This window comes from Microcaecilia unicolor, chromosome 2 (genome assembly GCF_901765095.1).
Source record: "Microcaecilia unicolor chromosome 2, aMicUni1.1, whole genome shotgun sequence".
Classification (NCBI taxonomy): Eukaryota; Metazoa; Chordata; class Amphibia; order Gymnophiona; family Siphonopidae; genus Microcaecilia; species Microcaecilia unicolor.
The window spans coordinates 262,532,432-262,551,750 of NC_044032.1; positions in this window are offsets into that span (position 1 = coordinate 262,532,432).

Genomic DNA, 19,319 nt, shown 5'->3' on the forward strand with positions numbered 1-19,319 from the left:
ACTACCCCTCTCCTCAAGACCCTTCACTGGCTCCCTATCCGTTTTCGCATCCTGTTCAAACTTCTTCTACTAACCTATAAATGTACTCACTCTGCTGCTCCCCAGTATCTCTCCACACTCGTCCTTCCCTACACCCCTTCCCGTGCACTCCGCTCCATGGATAAATCCTTCTTATCTGTTCCCTTCTCCACTACTGCCAACTCCAGACTTCACGCCTTCTGTCTCGCTGCACCCTACGCCTGGAATAAACTTCCTGAGCCCCTACGTCTTGCCCCATCCTTGGCCACCTTTAAATCTAGACTGAAAGGCCACCTCTTTAACATTGCTTTTGACTCGTAACCACTTGTAACCACTCGCCTCCACCTACCCTCCTCTCTTCCTTCCCATTCACATTAATTGATTTGATTTGCTTACTTTATTTATTTTTTTGTCTATTAGATTGTAAGCTCTTTGAGCAGGGACTGTCTTTCTTCTATGTTTGTGCAGCGCTGCGTACGCCTTGTAGCGCTATAGAAATGCTAAATAGTAGTAGTAGTAGTAGTATACATAGGTGTCCATTCTTGCAATCGGATTTGGAACAGGGGGGTCACAGTACTTGCTGGGGGTCCTCGAGCAGCTTCCTTGGCCACCCGATCAGCATGGCGGTTCCCTCGGGCCACTGGAGTATCTATTCTTTGGTGTCCCCTGCAATGAATGACAGCTACCTTCTTAGGGGCCCACACAGCCTCTAGCAGCTGAAGTATTTCAGGTCCATACTTAACAGGTTGGCCTGCAGCATTTATGAGTCCCTTTTCCTTATACAAAGCTCCATGAGCATGTAGGGTTGTAAAAGCATACTTGGAATCAGTATAAATGTTGGTCACCAGTCCTGCTGCTAACTCCAGAGCTCGTATGAGGGCCACAAGTTCTGCTTTCTGGGCTGAAGTTCCTTGGGGCAGGGCTCTTGCTTCTATCACCTTGTCCTCTGTCACCACAGCATAGCCTGCCAGTCGCTTAGAGTTCTCCACATAACTGCTTCCATCTGTAAAATAAATTACATCTGGGTCCCTCCACGGAACATCTTTAAGATCTGGTCGACTGGAGTACACTTCATCCATGGTTTGGATACAGTCATGATCTGGTGGTCCCTCAGATGCTGGCAAAAGAGTGGCAGGATTAAATGTAGCCACTGTTTCCAGGTGTATCCGTGGATTCTCACACAAACTAGCTTGGTACTTAACCATGCGGTTATTTGTAAACCAGTGGTTGCCCTTATACTCCATGAGGGTGAGAACTGCATGGGGGACTTTAACAACCAGTTCTTGCCCCAAGGTCAACTTATCAGCTTCCTGGACCAGTAAGGCTGTTGCTGCAATGGCCCTCATGCAGGCTGGCCATCCTTTAGCCACTCCATCCAGCTGTTTAGACAGGTATGCAACAGGCCTCTGCCAGGATCCCATCATCTGGGTCAGCACCCCCAGAGCAACCCCCTGTCGCTCGTGGACATACAATGAGAAAGGTTTCTCCACATCAGGAAGGCCTAACGCAGGGGCTTGGAGTAGGGCTTTCTTTATGGCAATGAAGGATTGTTGAGCAGTAGGTCCCCATTCAAATGGTTCCTTTTCACCCCCCCTTTGTGGCCTGGTAAAGGGGTTTCGCCATCAATGCAAAATTTGGAATCCAAATTCTGCAGAATCCGGCTGCTCCCAGAAATTCCCTAACTTCTCTTCTGGACTTGGGTTGGGGAATTGCAGCAACTGCTTGCTTCCTACTAGCATCCAGTCTCCGACTTCCCTGGGAAATACAAAAGCCCAGATACTTCACTTCTGACTGACAAAGTTGGGCCTTTGAGCGTGATACCTTATAGCCTGCATCCAAGAGTAGCTCCAGCAATTCTCTAGTAGCCTCAAAACACTCTTCCTGAGTCACTGCTGCAATCAAGAGGTCATCTACATACTGGAGTAAAACTCGCCTGGAAGGCTCAGATTTAAAAGTCTTAAGGTCTTGCCCTAGGGCAGTCCCAAAAATGGTGGGGGAGTTCTTGAACCCCTGTGGCAGGCGGGTCCATGTATACTGAAGCTTCCTTCCTGTTACTGGGTTTTCCCATTGAAAGGCAAAAAGCAGTTGACTGGCGGGGGCCACCCGAATACAAAAGAAGGCATCTTTTAGATCTAGTGTCGTGAAATGGGTAGCTCCAGAAGGTATCAATCCTAGCAGGACATATGGATTAGGCACTACAGGGTGTAATGAAATAGTGGATTTGTTAACCACTCGTAAGTCTTGGACTGGCCGGTAATCCTCAGTCCCTGGCTTCTGAACTGGCAATAGTGGCGTATTCCATGGAGACTGGCAAGGACGAATAATTCCATGGGATAACAGACGATTCAGATGTGCTTGAATCCCTTCCAGAGCCTTTCTGGGAATTGGGTATTGGCGAAGATGGATTGGCCGGGCACTTGGAAGTAAATCTACATGTACAGGAGGAATATTTCGGGCCAACCCTGGGGGATTATCTTCTGCCCATACCCCACTGACCTGAAAGCTGTCTGCCAGGGGTAGGTCAACTTGGCCCTGCGACTGATGCAGCCGCCATTCTTCTTCAAGAGGGCAGCAGAAACTCAATATACCCTTAGGGCTGGATGTCGGGGGCCGAAAGGAGACTGAAGTCTGGCCATCAGAGTCAAAGGAAATTTGGGCCCTAAGCTTGGACAGCAGGTCTCGACCTAACAAAGGGATTGGACAGTCTGGCATATACAGGAATTCATGAGTGACTATGTGTGAGCCTAATTGGCATCTACGGGTCGTCAGAAAGGGCCTCCGGTTCTGCACCCCCGTGGCTCCCACCACTCGGACAGTTTTTCCAGACACAGGCGCTAATCGCTCCGTCACAACAGAATGTTCAGCTCCTGTATCAATCATGAATGGAATTGAGCGGCTCCCTATAGTTAGCTTGACCATAGGTTCCTGGGAGCCCAGTTTGTAGGAACCCGGTCTGTCCTATTCATCCCATTCTGCCATCTCGGCTATCCCGATGATGTCAGATTCAGGAGGCTCATATCTTCCCTCTCGAACTCGGCCTCGGCTTCCTCGATCTCCTGGTCCCCTTCTCAGTCCCTGGCGCCTCTGGGGGCATTCATCTTTCCAGTGCCCTCTTTCCTTACAGTAGGCACACTGGTCCCTCTCCAATCTTGGTCTGGGATTCTCCCCCCTTGGCCGGGATTGATTGAAGGAATCTCGGGGCCTGGCTGGTGGTCCGGGGTCCCACTTTGGCTTCCCATTAGCTAGAGGTCGACCTCGGTTAAGGGTGGAATTAGTAATGGCTGCCGCTAAAAGGTCGGCCTTCTTCTGCATCTTCCGGTCAGCCTCTCGGCGCACCTCCTGATCTCTATTAATGAAAACCTTGGTTGCGATCTCAATTAGCTGGGTGGTATTCATCCCTGCGAATCCCTCCTGACGCTGCAACTTCTTCCGGATATCTGGCATACTCTGGGCCACCAATGCACTATTCACCATTCTCTGGTTTTCTTGGGCTTCAGGGTCAAATGGGGTGTATGTTCTGTAGGCTTCAATTAGTCGCTCTAGAAAGGCCCCAGGGGATTCAGTTGCCCCTTGGAGAATTTCAGAGACCTTTGCCAGATTAATGGGCCTCTTTATGCCTTTCCTCATACCTTCCAGCAAGTCCCGGCAATAGCCAGACAACAGTTCATAGTGCTGCCCATCATTTGGATCCCAAGCTGGAGCTGCGCGAGGAAACCGAGCTCTAACCCATCCCTCTGGGTCCTGTGTCCCCCCGGGGACACGCTCTCGCGTGATGGCCTCAGCATTTTGCAAAATCTTCCGCCTCTCCTCAGTTGTGAAGAGGGTCAGGAGAAGTTGTTGACAATCAGTCCAGGTTGGGTTATGGGTGGCCATAATGCTAGCCACTAGGTCCACCACTGCCTGAGGCTTTTCAGTATAAGAGGGGTAATGCGTCTTCCAATTCAGGAGATCGGTGGTTGTGAAGGGTACATACTGATAGGCCTGTGCCTGTATAACCTGACCCTCATTATTAGGATCCGGTCGAGTGATGGTTACCTGTCGGAGTGGCAGAACTCTCGAGGAGGTGGGAATGGAACCTGAGGTAGAGCTAGGAGCTACCCTCCTATCATGCTCAAAGGTGATTGCAGCAGGTCTAACCCATTCAGTGGAGGTGTGTTGAACCCCTGAGGGATGGGGAGGGGTACTCATAGACTGAGAGGTGGTCACAGGTGATTCAGTCCATTGAAAGGGATGCCGGGCCCCTAATGAGTGGGTAGGGGTATTAGAAGGAGAGGCTGGGCTGTCGGGAGTTGAGGAGTCAGGGAGTGGAACCCAAAACGGGTCTTCAGAGGTTAACAGGAGAGGATGTGGCACAGAAGGGTAGAGGCCGGGTGAAAAGTCCAACCTAGGGTGTGGCAGGTTTGGCACAGGAGGGGAAGAACTATCCGGAGAAGCCTGTGCTGGAGAAGCTTGGGCTGGGCGGCGTGGATCTCTGGGGGTGGCACGGAACCCCAACAATGGGCCATAAGGTGGTGGCTCAAGGTCTGAGGGGTCATCAGAGAGTATGGGTTTCTCGGACAGGGTAGGGGCGGAAGCCACCGATTGGGTGGTAGGCTTCCTAGGGCTCTTTCCCTCTTCTAGTTTAGATTTTCTAATCTTTCTTTGAACACGGCCTAACATGAATTTTACTGGGGATCCCATATAAGTTTTCAACCAAGAGGGAGGGTCAGTCACAAGGCTATCCCAGGAATCTATATAAGGGAGTTGTTCAGAATATTCTGGTTCTCCTACAACTATGCTGTAGACCTTCCGGATTACTTCAATATCTAAGCTGCCACTAGGGGGCCACCCCACTCCCATAGATGGCCACTCAACTTCACACAAGGTTCTTAAAGTACTTGAGCTTAAAGTCTGTCCATAGTCATTAATTAAAAATCCTTTTTTGAAGTTCTTAAGCATACAATCTAGGGGGGTAGCAATTTGTCTAGATGATGTCCCACCCATAATGCTTACAGTTACAACACACAAAAAGGGAGGGAATTTTTTTTTTTTTTTTGAGAGTGCAGTAAGGGGTCCCCACTCTTTTAACATTCACGCATCACACATTCTGCACAAAAAATCCCACCCAACAATTTCAGATTTCTCAGATACAGATAAGCTCAAGCGTTTTCGCTTCTAGTCCCCGCGACTAGAAGGTACTAGGGCCTTCGCTGAGAGTTGATCAGGCTCTCCTTCCTCAATTTTTGAGGGGCTGATTTACAATTTTCTAGCTAGAATTACAATACAAAATACAGAATACATACCCGGCGAATGTTCTCCAGTCAGTTGGGTGCTGGGATTAATGCAGGATTGATCCCACCGCTGCCACCAAGAATTGTTGCAGGAATTGAGATAGGAATTTGTGATACTTCAGGAGTCAGACAACACACACCAGAATGAGAGAGTAATCTTCTTTATTTGCCAGCAAACAAAGCAGGACATCAGTTCTAGCTCTCTTCTCTCTCTCTCAGCTCTCTGGGTCTTTCTCTCAGCTCTCTGTGTCTTTGTCTCAGCTCTCTGTCTCAGCTCTCTTCTTATGCTGTCTTCTCCTTCTTCTGTCTGTTCCTTCTGTCCTTCTCTTCCTTCTGAGCTCCTTCTGACGTAAACTGCTTCTTCTCCCACTTAAATACTGTTCTATCCCCCTCCTAGCCTTGCCCCCCCTTACTCTCCAATTGGTTAAGGAATTGATTGGCTACCTTACCTCAACCAATCATTACTTTTGAAATATCAGTTACATAGGTTTGATATTTCTCAAACTGACCTGTGACCTGGGGCCCCTTACACCAGACATTTGGGCTCCAGTCTCTTACATGTTATTATGATTGATTTCTCATATTCCTAGTACTAACTGCTAACTAAACTCTGGCATTCATTAAAGGGGTCAAAGGCCAGTCTTACTTAATAGCATACGGCTATGGTCTGTTATTACTTTCAGGACTATTCCTACAGTTACCTATAATTAATCAAGACTTTTCCTGACCTTCTTCACCTATTAGCTTATACATTGAACCAGCCAGAACTGCAGATAAGTCAAAACACATGTTTGACCTCTTCACTGCAGTCCTTGCTTAGAAAATACAGCAGAGAGTAACATTAGATTTAAAAAGGTATTCTACATAGAAATTACAGAGAATAGAACATATTCTAAAATACACAGAATCAGTATTCCTTATAAGCAAGAACTTCTAAATTCTAATCTATTGCCTCTCTCTCTAAATAGTATTTTCTATCTAAGCATTTTTCTATTTAATCCTAAACAAACTGCCTGCAATATGCCGGCTCATAATAGAATACATATGTGTTTGCTAGCATTAGCAATCCATCCCTCACAAGGGTGAAAGAAATTCCTGTCTCTGACCTTTCTAACCCAGCCCGGCAAACGCTAGACTTTCAATATAATCTGAACCATCTGGCATACCTTCACTTCACTTACAGAGTAAAGAGTTGAAATTTGAAATAAGAATTCAATTCAAATACCAAGCTTTTAACAGAATTAACCCTTCATATGATTTCTCAGAATTATTCTTTGCCCACTGCCTCACCATGAGTGGGAAAGCATGGGGTACAAATGTAACAAAAACAAAAAAAAGACAGTTGGTTGGGATGTCACGGCAATGGTCTTGTCAGTTTGTGGTCAGCCAGAAATTCCTGTCTTGCCACTATCAGTGGAAACACACAAACAGAAATAAGCAGACCCAAAAGAAAAGGCCAGAAAATTCCAGAACAGTATCACCCAATATGAAACTGAAAGAGCCAACAGAGATACCAGGCCTACATGAACCATGGAAGATCTCCACATGCTATTATAGTCCATCTGTTGTTCTTTCAAGGCAGAGAGAAATCAAATTAACCGATTTTCCACTGGCCTGATCACTGATAAATCTGTAAAAAAAAAAAAAAAAAGGCACTAGGCAACTACTATTTTCCTTTCAAGTCCATAGCTGTGTTTTTATTATTTAATTATTTAGATTTTGCTCACACCTTTTGCAGTAATAGCTCAAGGCGAGTTACATTCAGGTACACATAGCCCCTCTGGGAGTAAATTCCAGAGGGTAGGGACTACTCCTGAGAAGGCTCATTGGCAGGTATCACATCGTACAATTCCTTTGGATGAGAGGACAGATAGTAATGATCCTGAGAGGACCTTAGAGATCTCAAAGGTGTGTAGAGGGCTAACTTGTTCTTTAAATACTCTGGCCCAGTTTGTCTGAAGGCCTTGAAAATCAAACATAGATTTTTAAATTTAGCCTTGTAAGGTACTGGTAGCCAGTGTAGTTTTTGCAGGAAGGGTGTGATGTGGTCAGCCTGCAGCCTTCTATCAGTCCTGCTGCAGTAGTCTGAATTAGTATATGAACTGCGGCCTGGAGGCTCACCACACTACTGTAAGCAAGAGGGCAAACGGTCAAGAAAATGCCTGTGCCATTCAAATGGCAGGAGATTTAGAGAGAGAGAGATACCAATAGGGAGGTATTTCACCTTCTTTTCCGTAAAGCATGCCATACTTGAGCGAGGTTCTATAGTTTAGTTTAGTTTATACTTTCTATACCGTTCTAACTGACCAGCAGAACTGAGCAGTGCACAATTCTCACAGTATAAATAATAGAAAAGAATTCCAAAGGTAAAGAGGACAGAAATATATCCATACAAAAGATAAAAATCAATCAGACAAAATTTAACTTCAATACTTTACCAAAGACCATACTCCTGAGAGACCAGCAATCATTCAATTACCAAACACTTGGTAAAAGAGCCATGTTTTAATAGCTATTTTAAAGTGTAAGAATATTACGGATATGTAGCGGTGAATTATTCCAGATCATAGGAGCCAAAAAGTAAAAAGTGCTATTCCTTGTGCACTCTGAGCTTGTGTGGGCCCTGGGACTACCAGATAAAAATCGTTTATAGAACACAGCACATGAGACAGTGTATATGGAATCATGGAGACTAACGAATAATCTGGGACACCCATTTCTATAAACCCTGAAAGTGGTAACAAGGACCTTATAAATCATCTAATTAAGAAAGAATAGGGATCTAGAAATCCGTCTGATAGTAATCTCAGATTTTACAATGATCTCACAAGTGTCAGCTCTGTGACTACAGCGGGTGCTTGATCACCTCCAGTATTAAGCAAACTCCTTCAATGTGTACAGGGAGGGCTCATTTCTGTCAAGCATCCCCAATTGTGATGAAAATTGGCACCTACGAATGATCTTTATGGTAATAGAACTAGCGAGTGGAAATGGCGCTTGGCACTGGAGGGCAACTGTTAATCTCCTGCATTGGAAATGGAAGTTCAGGAGACTTGGACTGACTTCATTTCTTCTAATAACTTAGAGGACACTTCCCCAGCCCTGTTGTGGGAAATAAGGAAGATATTTTTGAAAGGTAGTTTAATTCAAATCTTATCAAGGGTAAAAAGAGCTCATGAAGAAGAATTTTATGCAAGGAGCTAGAGAAGCTGCAAAAGTCCCAGTAAAAAAGTGGACACCGAAAGACCTATATGGGCTATTAAAGATTCAGGGTACAATGGATGCTCTAGAGGTTGAAAAGACTGAATACCTAATGAGGGTGACTAAAGAGATTTCTTGGAGCAGGGAAGGATAACCAGTGAGCTGTTGGCATGGCAACTTAAAAAGAAAAGAGAGGCAAAATTTGTGCAGGAAATCTGGGTGGGGAAACATCTGTAGGAGCAACAGGGATATCTGTAAGGTATTCAGGGACTTGTACATGAAGCTGTATTCCTCTGAAGTTCTGCAGAAGACAGAATATCCAAAATATGTATTAGAATCTGGTATTTTAGGTGGGAAAAAAACCTCCACTTAACTATACTGATAGAGATACAGAAATCCATTAAAGATTTTGGTGTGGGCGGGGGGGGGGGGGGGGGGGGGGGGGGAGCAGCAGAAGAAGATGACTTCATCTCTAATGAAGCAATGCATAACTCTTTTTCATGAGTCATTAGTTAATGAGGAGCTTCCCAGTTCAGTGTAACACTAACATATTTCATAAAGAGAGTAAACCAGGGAACCAGTTATACCACTTATCAACTTACTGCACTTTTGATCTTAAAATCTATACTAAAGAGACAATGAATAGGTTGGAAAATTTAATACATAAAACTGTACAACTGAATAAAATGGTTTTTATTCACAGAAAGGTAAATCTAACCCAATTTGTACAGAGCTCTTAATATAAATCAGGAAGTACACAGGAGAAGGGGAAAAGTGTCTTGTGCGGCACTGTATGGTCAAAGAACATTTGACAGGATCTGTCTTTTCTCTGCTAAGCTCTGAACTGGGAGATAATTTTGTTGGTTGAATAAGAGCATGGTATTGTAAGCCAAATGCATCCTTCTTTGGGAATGTTTGTCAGTCATCAAAATTGTATTGGTGAGGGGAGTGAGTTGGGGGTGTCCAGTCTCCTCTTTGCTCTAGTCATGGAGCCATTGATGTGTAGAATCAGAGTGAATGAAGATGTTCTCCCAGTACAGGTAAGGCACTGGCGTAGCCAAGGGTGGGCCCATGCCCACCCAGTAGCAGCACACCTATGATGTGACTGGTAGGGATCCCCAAGCCCCACCAGTCGAAAACTCCCAACAACTGTCCCTCCTGCATACCTTGTAAATAGCAGATCTTTGCCTGCAGTGAACAGCAACTGATATATACTGTTCGCACCAGCCCCACAGCCTTCCCTCTGATATATTCCTGCCTATGCGGAAACAGGAAGTTGCATCAGTGGGAAGGCTGTGGGAGTGGGACCAACATGAGCAGTGTGTATTAGTTGCTGCTCGCTGCCGGTGAAAATCTGCTATTTAAAAGGTATGCGGGGGAGGGGAGGTGTTTGAGAGACCATATGGCATGCAGGCGACAGAAGGCAAGACCATATCACTTGTGGGACAAGGCGGAGTTCTTCTGTCCACTCATCTTGGGCCCAGGCCCACCCAAAACTGGGTGTCTGGCTACGCCCCTGAAGGGATTGTCCTTTGTGCACTGGTAACATGAGGTGTATATGAATGACCCAATAAAATCCATCCTATCTCCTCAGTGAAAAGAAGATCCCATGGGTTTAAAGGTCAACTTTGATAAAGCATTAGTGGTTTTTCTCCGCAACATATACCAGAGAGGATGCACTTCAGGTTGAGAGTTTCTCTCTCAAGTGACTTGGGAGAACTGTTTCTGTTGACCATGCTTCACCTGGATAGAATTTTATAAAACAGCTGGAGAGCCAGAGTGTGCTGACCTTTAGTTGGTAGGATAGAATTATGACCTCAAAAAGTGATGGTTATTCTTAAATATGCATTTCTGTTCATCCAGTTGTCAATTGCCCTCTCTAAAGGTTATTCTAGAAAGGTGAAAAAGCAAATGAACATATTTTGTCTGGGGACAAGAAAGCTGTGGTGAACTGGAAGTAGCTGACCCTCCCCCTGGAGGAAGGGGGTTAGGATGCCGGGGATTAGAAAAGTATCATAAAACCAAAAGCTCTCATGAAGGGCAATTCTATAACCTAGGCACTAATATTTAAGGTTTCTTTTTCACAATGTATTGAAGGATACCCTAAGAAACCACCCACATATAAATCCCCAGATTACCTAGATTACTAACATTTAAATGCCAAGATGCTATCTAATAGCTATTCTGTACAGACCCACATAACTGGCATAGTCTGTAAGTGCCTGGGGTGTGCACAGGGTGCTGGTGTTCTGCAATTCTGTATCTTATTATTTATCTGTTTTTATTGCATTCGGTTGTATGGCTGTATTAGAGTTTATTATATACGTGTTATTTATTTATTCATTGTGTTTTTAATATATTATATATTTGTAAACCTCTGACGTAGGCCTGTTGTTGAAACACAGTCCGTGTCGAGTCATTTCAAAGAGTTGTAATTTAATCTCCAGTCTTTTTTTGTCCACACTTCTGTGGGGGGGGGGGGGGGGGGTTGCGGTAATGTAAGAAATTGTTGAAGACGAAGTTTGTTGTGGAAGCTTTTTTTTGTCATACTGGAAGTCTTTTCTTAATGATGGGCATGCACAGGAGGGGTGGATGGAGTAGCAGTGTTATATTTATATTTGTAATTTGTGTGGTATTTGTATTGTGTTTTGCTGATTTTTATTTTGTGGATGTTTAGGTTGTTAAGTGGTATTGTGATGAGGCAGGGAACTACAAGGTCCAGAATGCACTGCAGCAGCAAGAGAATCAGAGTCAGGGGGAGGACTCTAGGCAGGAGAGTGAGAAGTAGAGAGTTGCACGGGGACAGAAATCCAACCCGTCCCCACCCTCCCAATTGGAATCCAACCCGTCCCCATTCGTCCCCATAGGGAATCTAACCCATCCTCGCCCGTCCCCGTGGGGAATCTAACCCATCCCCACCCGTCCCCACGGGGAATCTTACCCGTCCCCACCCGTCCCCACGGGGAATCTTACCCGTCCCCGCCCATCCCCGCAAGAATTTAACCTATCCTCACCCACAAGAATTTAATGGTACATTAAAAACATTCCTGTAAGCTCTCTCAGTCTCTGGGTTTGAGCCGCAGCACTGCAGGCAAGGAAGGAACGGAAGTTGGAACACTCTGGTGCGCACATATAAGACTTCTCTGATTCACTGGCACTGTGTGCTAAGAGATCACCACATGCACGCGCCAGTAGGTCAGGTGACATCTGATGCTCATGCTTATGTCAGCGCTGAGGTATGTGCATCAGCCCGGAAGCAGTGAAGATTAATAGTAATAGTAAATGACAGCAGATAAAAACTGGATCGGTCCATCCAGTCTGCCCAATAGTCACAATCATTATCAATTCATGATTAAATCAACAATGAATGTGATATTATATACTTGATTATAGTCTTTTTGTGGTGTTTCTGGGACATAGCCCATAGAAGTCCACCTGGCCCTATCCTTATGTTCCAACTGCTGGAGTTGCCCTCAAAGCCCACTCCAGCCTATTCATCTTCTCATTTGCGGGACACAGACCGTAAAAGTCTGTCCAGAACTGTCCTCATGTTCCAGCCACTAAAGTTGCTGTCTAAACCCTTTCCAGCCCATCCAAAACCAGATTGCCATATATGAGACACAGATCATACAGGTCTCCTGGTATCGGCCCTAGTTCATCACAGCCAGAAACATCATGTAAGTGTCAAGCGACACATCCACACACATGCAGCCATTTAAGTTTAGGTTTTTTATAACTTCCATTTTCTAAATAGAGATCCTCTGTGTTCATCCCATGCCTTTTTGAATTTCATCACCATTTGTATCTCTACCACCTTCTTAATGGAGGTTTTCCACATCTGTGCTGTTAAAGCAAGGAGGAGGAGGAGACAGCACTCAAAGAACTTGGTACTTGGTAGGTGAGAGGCTGGCGCAAGTGCATCATACACTTCCACGGGAACCCCACAGGAACTGCTTCCGTCCCCATGGGATCCCCGCAAAACTGCTTCCGTCCCCGCGGGAATCCCGCGGGTTCTGCGGGATTCCCGCAAACCCCATTCCCGTGCAAGACTGTAGTGAGAAACCAGCAGTTGATTGGGAAATTGAACCAGGTGTGAGAGGGTTGCAGACAGCTTTATTAAGAGAGTGGTGGAAAGCTGTAGGAGGTAGATGGAAACACTGCGGAAGCTCTCTCTGGAAAAGGTGACAGCTGGAGACGGAAAGTAGATGCTTGTGTTTGACTGTTTGAGTTTGAGGAACTGTCTTAAGTTTGAGAAGGGTTTAAGTAGCAGGCTCTGAGTAAAGTGCCTTTTTGTTATGTTTGACTTGAAGAAATGTTTATGTTAAAGAAGAAGAAATGCTGATGTTAAAGCAGAAATAAGCCATAAGGAGTATGTTAAATGGCCATTAATAAAACCCTTAATCATAAGAAGCCTGGGGTTAATGAGAGAGAGAGAAGCTAAGCAGGGTCAGCCCTGGCTGGAGTCTGGAAGGGTGACCAGCTCACAGTATATACATTTTTAAAATAAATACTGTAAGGGTTTTTTTTTTTTTGGGGGGGGGGGCATTTTACAAAGCAGCAGTAAGCTTACCTTGGGCTTACTGCTCGGTAATCCGGAACTACCACCAGCCCAACGTAGGTGCCAGCAGTAGTTCCACCCCCAGTGCACGGCATTTCCAATGCTAATAGAAATATTAGAAAAATATTTCCATAGGAGATTACCCGGCGGTAATCTACACTGCCTGGTTACTGCCTGGTTACTGCCAGGTTAGCATGGGAGCCCTTACCACCACCTCAGTAGGTGGTCATAACAGTGGTGTAGCTACGTGGGGCCACTGGGGCCTGGGCCCCCGTAGATTTGGCCCTGGACCCCCCTGCCGACGACCCTCTCGACCCCCCCTCCCGCTGCCAACCCTCCCCCACCGCTGTCAGGTATGTGCAGGACGTCAGACTCACAGAAATAGAACGAAGCCTTGCGCCAGAAGAAGAGGACCTCGGCTGGCGGGGGTTGGGGTCCCCCACTAGCAAAGGTAGTCAACGGCGGCAGGGGAGGGTTGGCGTTGGGAGGGGGGTCGAGAGGGTCATTGGCAGGGGGGGGGGTCAAAGTTGGTGGTGGTGGTGCCAGGGGGGGTCAGCAGCACCAGGGGGGGCTAAAATGTGCCCCCTCACCTCAGGCTCTGGACCCCCCCTCCCGCCGAAGTCTGGCTACGCCTCTGGGTGATAAGTGCTCCCCCCTGCACAGCCACGTGGTAAGTGCAATCTTACCGCATGGCCATTTACTTTTTCGGCAAAAATGGCCGCTGCTACTAGTGCAGGGCCCTTTTTATCGTAGCCTAGTAAAAGGGCCCCAAAGATAAGACTACATTTTATGTGATCCTATTTATATGGTTACCTTAAGCAGTTGAGTTGAATATCAGGCACTTAACCATTTAAATGCTGACTCCATCTCCAAACCACCCACAGATTAGCCGGTTTTGGCTTAGGTGCTATCCACGGATATTCAGTGGCATTATCCGGGTGAGTGCCACTGAATATCCAAAGTCAGCCCTGGGCAAACGATTTAAATGGCTAAGAGCCTTTCCTGGCTGTTTAGATCTGAATATCAGCCTCTACCTTTTTTTTATACATTTGCACAACAACCAACCAAGCACGGTGTGCACAGGAGGCACAAGAAGAAAGAAGAGCAGGGGGCAGGCAGCGAACGCGGCTGCGCCGGAGACTGGCGCTGAAGAAGGCTTTGGCTGGTGGGGGTTGGGGACCCCTGCCAGCAAAGGTATTTGTTTTTGAGGGGAAGCGGCGAGGAGGCGAGGCAGTGGGGGGAGGGGACACTCAAAATGTGCCCCCAACCTCGGGCTCTGACCCCCTCCCACTGTGAGGTCTGGCTACGCCCCTGGGATGTGCTAAAAATGCTGGCGTGCTCATGCTGCTAGCATGCATTTAGAGCGGCTTAATAAACAAGGCCCTAACATAGCAATTTATAGCAGAAGGAAACAAAACCGTCACCATCCAATACATAATGCCAACCTATAGTCCACATTAGTGGGAGAAAAACAGTGGTATTAGAGGAAATAATAATAAAATTATTACTAACAATACTGTTATTATACAGTGGAATGGCCTAGTGGTTAGAGCACTAGACTTGTAATCCAGAGGTGGCCAGTTCAAATCCCACTGCTGCTCCTCGTGATCTTGGGCAAGTCATTTAACCCTCCATTGCCTCAGGTACAAACCTAGATTGTGAGCCCTCCTGGGACAGAGAAATATCCAGAGTACCTGAATGTAACTCACCTTGAGCTACTACTGAAAAAGGTGTGAGCAAAATCTAAACAAATAAATACAGAAAATAAGGAAACCATTTCCATGATTAAGCCTGCCATAGTTCTAGATCTGATTTCCGAAATACAATAGTTCCCCTCAACTGAAAATAAACACAATCTAACCCTGTCTTTCAGAAATAAAACGTTTCAACTGACCGGGTTGGGGGTAAAAATAAAATGGGGCTCCTGATAAGTAACATGAGAGCCCTTTTACTCAGCTGTGGTAAGCAAGGCTTTACTGAAGGCACACACAGGTGTCCCACGGTAGCTTGGGTTTTCGTACGCGCTTCCCACGTGTTAAAAAATGTTTTTTATTTTTTAGTGCTGGGGGCAGGTTTGGGGCAGAGAGTAGATGTACCCAGTGCATGGCCATTAATAGACAAAATGGAAAATGAGACTTTTTTTTTTTTACAGCACTTGCAGGATTTTATTTATTTATTTGTTAAATTATTTTTTTTTTATTGAAAAATCAATAAACAAATAAACAGCACAATGTCTCATTTTCCACTGTCTATCCACTTCTCAATCCTAACTTACCCCCTCCCAACCCCTCCCCCCCCAGATCAGGTTAAATAGCCAAGTGCCTATGAATAATGTACAAAGAGATGATAACACTTCCATGCAAAAGAGCATGGAAATTGAACTGTCGTACTAGATATAAGAGAAAGAGGCTTTGTGTCTTATAGCCTTCCCGTCAATTGCAATTCCCTTGCAGCAAACTAATGAATATTATCCCCCTCATATTCTCCCCACCCCCATAAAGGGGAAAAAATGAAGACGTCTGCTAGCCATGGGACACACTCTCCACTCCCACTCAAATTTACAGCGTGTTCACGCTGATTGAGGGAGGCTATATAAGGATCCCAAATTGTCAAGAAAATTTTCTTAAATGAGGCCATTTTACGGTCACACTAAAAGTGGCCTCAGCACATGGGAAAGACCCACACTGAGCACAGCGCAGGCCACATTTTAGTAAAAGGGGCCCCATAATATTTATATGGACATTTAAGAAGTAAAAGTAGCTCCCACAGAGAGAACCTTACTCTTCAATGCAAGAAATAACTCAAGTGACTACATCAGAAAATAGTTGGATGTGTTAACCACAAAAAAGGAACAGCTTTCTTTTTAAAATATAATTTCAAAATCCAATTTTTTTTTCTTGCTCGGAGGCAAAACCCCCCCCAGAAGGGTACAGCCAGTGTCAATGATATCCTAGTGCCAATGGTCATCAAAATGTTGGGTAAGATTAAAAGATGATCGTCCTTCAGTCAGTTCAGTCGCATCTAGTCTCCGCTCTGGACCTTCCCCTCTGAGACCAATTCATAGGCAAATAGTAACAAGATGAAAAAGAAAATGTGTCTACATTAAAAAGCAACAAATAGATATGAAGCAATACTTCTTCACATAGAAGAGGACGTACTGGAAAGTCTTAAAACTCTTCAATTCCTCTTTCCCATTTGGTTCCCCAGACTTTCTGATTTCTTATGTAGGATAAAACTATCTTTAATTGGTGTGACACCAGTAGCTTGTCACTGTCCGCTCTTCTTGAGGCAGGTGTTTTTCCACCACCCTACGGCGTCTACACGGTTAGTGCACATGCTAATTGTAGTAGGCACGCTAAAAACGCTAACGCGCCTTAGTAAACAGGGCCCTTCTCTGCTAACTAACTTGATCAGCCCATCAACTCTTTGCTTAGAAAAGCCTGTAGATTACAAAACTGACAATTTTGATATTGCTTCCATTCTGGTTACCACAGACCAGATATCTGCCAGAGTGACTTTGGACTGAGATTTAGTCATAGACGGAAAGGAGCTGATGCAGAAAGCTACTATGGGCCTGACCGCACAGTTACCAAGGGTTGTATGCACTGAGCAATGCAGAAAGGGATTCAGCACAGGTGTTGACCCAAGCAGAATACATGGCCGCACATTGCATTAAAATGAATGCTAATGAGGCCAATGAGTATTACCTTGAGAATTTTTTTGCCAGGTCTGGGGCTGTGTACAAGGGTTCACAGAGAGGATTTCATGCTGCTTTTTGAAATTTAACTGCTGGTCTCTTATTACCTGAAGGAAGCCCCTGCAAGGTTCAAAGGCGGACAGGAGACTGCAGACATGTGCGCATGTTAAAAAAGAAAACTGAAAGTGAACCAGGGGCGTAGCCAGACCTTACGGTGGGAGGGGCTGCCCCGCCGCCACCCCCCCCCATCGCTTCGCCTCACCTCCCCCCCCCCCCCGCCACCACCGCCTCATGCCTTCTCGCACCCCCTTGCCTCACAAATACTTTTGCTGGCAGGGGTCCCCTTCCTTCAGTGCCATCTCCGTAAAGGAGCGTCAGTGTGCACAGGACAGGAGGAGCAAGAAGAGCAGGGTAGGAACGCGGCTGCGACAGAGAAGGCGCTGAAGAAGGCTTCAGCTGGCGGGGGTTGGGGACCCCCGCCAGCCAAACCAGGGGCCCAGACATAATTTGCGGGGGCCCAGGCCCCTGTGGCCCCTCCATAGCTACACCCCTGGTGAAAGCACACATCAGCACCTGTTCTTCTGTGCCTGAATATGAGCCTTTTTCCCCCACACACCAGGGCCTTTTTGCCCGCAGCGAGTAAAAAACCACTAAAAAATGGCCATGCGGTAAGATTACTTTTACCGCATGATCATACAGTAGGGAGCAATTACTGCCACCCATTGAGGTGACGATAAAGGCTCCCTGGTAACCCAGCGGCAACCAGGCAGTACTGCCGATTACTGCTGGGTTACTGCCACAGTAAAAAAAAATTTGTTGTGCTGGAAATAGTGCATGCTTGAGGCAGAACTACCGCCAGAGGCTGTGTTGGGCTGGCGGTAGTTCCCTTTTGGAAAAGAGTCCCTCACTGAGGCAACTGTCCTCACACTCACCCACACTTACCAATTCGAGGGGCCCTTTTACGATAGGCTTGCCGCCCGGCAACCCAGAACTACCAACGGCAGTAGTTCCGTCTCGAGCTTGCACCATTTCCAATGAAAAATGTTCATCATGGCGCTAACCCAGTGGTAATCGCTGCCCAGTTACCACAGGAGCCCTTACTGCCACCTCAATGTGTGGCAAAAGTGCTTCCCACTGCGTGGCCATTTGTTTTAGGAACTTTTTAACCACTGCAGGAAAAAGGGTCCTGGCACGGCTCCTGACACTACCACAGGGCCCTTTTTACCGCCACTTGGTAAAAGGACCCCCAAATTCTGAAATAAGTCTTTCCCACATAAATTCCGTCTACTATATCCTATTCTCCTCAGCTGTTACCATATTTTAGCCAATTTTAATTATTTTCTTCATTTGAGTCAGAGCACATTCAGCATGCGTCTTTCCACACAAACCTTTCCCTCCCAACTGTCAGTTCAGGGCAACGGCAGCTGAGAGAATGTTTCCCTGGTCACAGGCACGAGAATGCCTGCACCTGCATTTCACTCTACAACACCAACCGCAACACCAGCATAAATACAATATGGACTTAATTCAGTAAATGGTGTTCAAAAATCGGCACAAAAGAAAAAGCTATTCTCTCATGGGCACACAATGATGAGCACCCATTATAGAAGAGCATTGAGTTCCAATTTAGGTGCCAAAACTTACACCTACTGAAACCAGGTGTAATTCCCAGTGCTCAATTTGGGTGCACATCTCCGGTATTCCCAAGTCCAGTCCTAGAGAACCCCTTGCCAGTCAGGTTTTCAGGATATCCACAATGAATATGCATGAAAGAGATTTGCATATAATGGAGGCAGTGTATGCAAATCAAGTTCATGCATATTCATTGTGGATATCCTGAAAACCTGACTGGCAAGGGGTTCTCTAGGACTGGACTTGGGAAACAATGGTTTACATATCTTCATCCTAGAAAACCTCCAACATGCTACTTTCCTCCTCACACAGAGGCTGGGTGGGACCATTTGCTTCCTCTTTTTTCATACTTGACTGACTGACTACTGCCTCTTCTGACCATTGCCTTGGTCCTTTCCTGTCTCCGGACAGCACAGGGTTGATTTATAGATTTTAAAGAAAACCTGAGGGGATAGTACCTCTCTTCAAAATAGCAATCAAGAAGTGATAATAATAAATGTACAGAAGAGCCGTTTGTCAGTTACTAATATTTAATTCAGAAAGAAGGCTAAAAACAGATAGGTCTATCAATATATGACAATTTAAATATGTGGAGGTGTCTAATCCTCACGTTTTGGTGGATCGTTGGGTCCTACTATGGAACTTGGTTCCATGTTAGAAAGTGGAAATGGGAAATAGGAAGGGAAGAGGAGGTGAAGAGAGAAGGAAGGGAGGAGAAGTTTTGGGTCATTTTTCTATGTATATGGTTGAGCAAAGATGGCCAGGTGGTGTTCTGATCAAGATATCTGTGTGCGTTTGTTTATTCTAGACCCAAAGGCAACTTCATCTTCCAAAAAAGTAATAATTTTACAGTGACTGATATTTGGAAAGTTCTGGAGACGGAGAATAACCACTAATTTCAATGGTGCATCCCACAGAAAGCCTATTACTTTAAATTTTAACT